Here is a 256-nt window from a genome sequence, read left to right on the forward strand (position 1 = left end):
TTTCTCTTTTTCTTCTCTTTATAAATATATATATATATATATAATATATATATATATATATACATATATATATATATACATATATAGATATATATATACATATACATATATAGATAGATATATATATTTATATTATATATATATATAGTTGTAGTGTATATAGAAGGTATGGGGCGTTCATCTTTCTTTATTTTTTCTTTTTGTTTTCTCTGTCTCTCTACATTCTGCTGCAGCAGCCAATCACAGCAGCAGCAGC

The sequence above is a fragment of the Eimeria mitis genome, genomic scaffold (assembly GCF_000499745.2).
Source record: "Eimeria mitis Houghton genomic scaffold, Emh_scaff1960, whole genome shotgun sequence".
NCBI classification, from domain to species: domain Eukaryota; phylum Apicomplexa; class Conoidasida; order Eucoccidiorida; family Eimeriidae; genus Eimeria; species Eimeria mitis.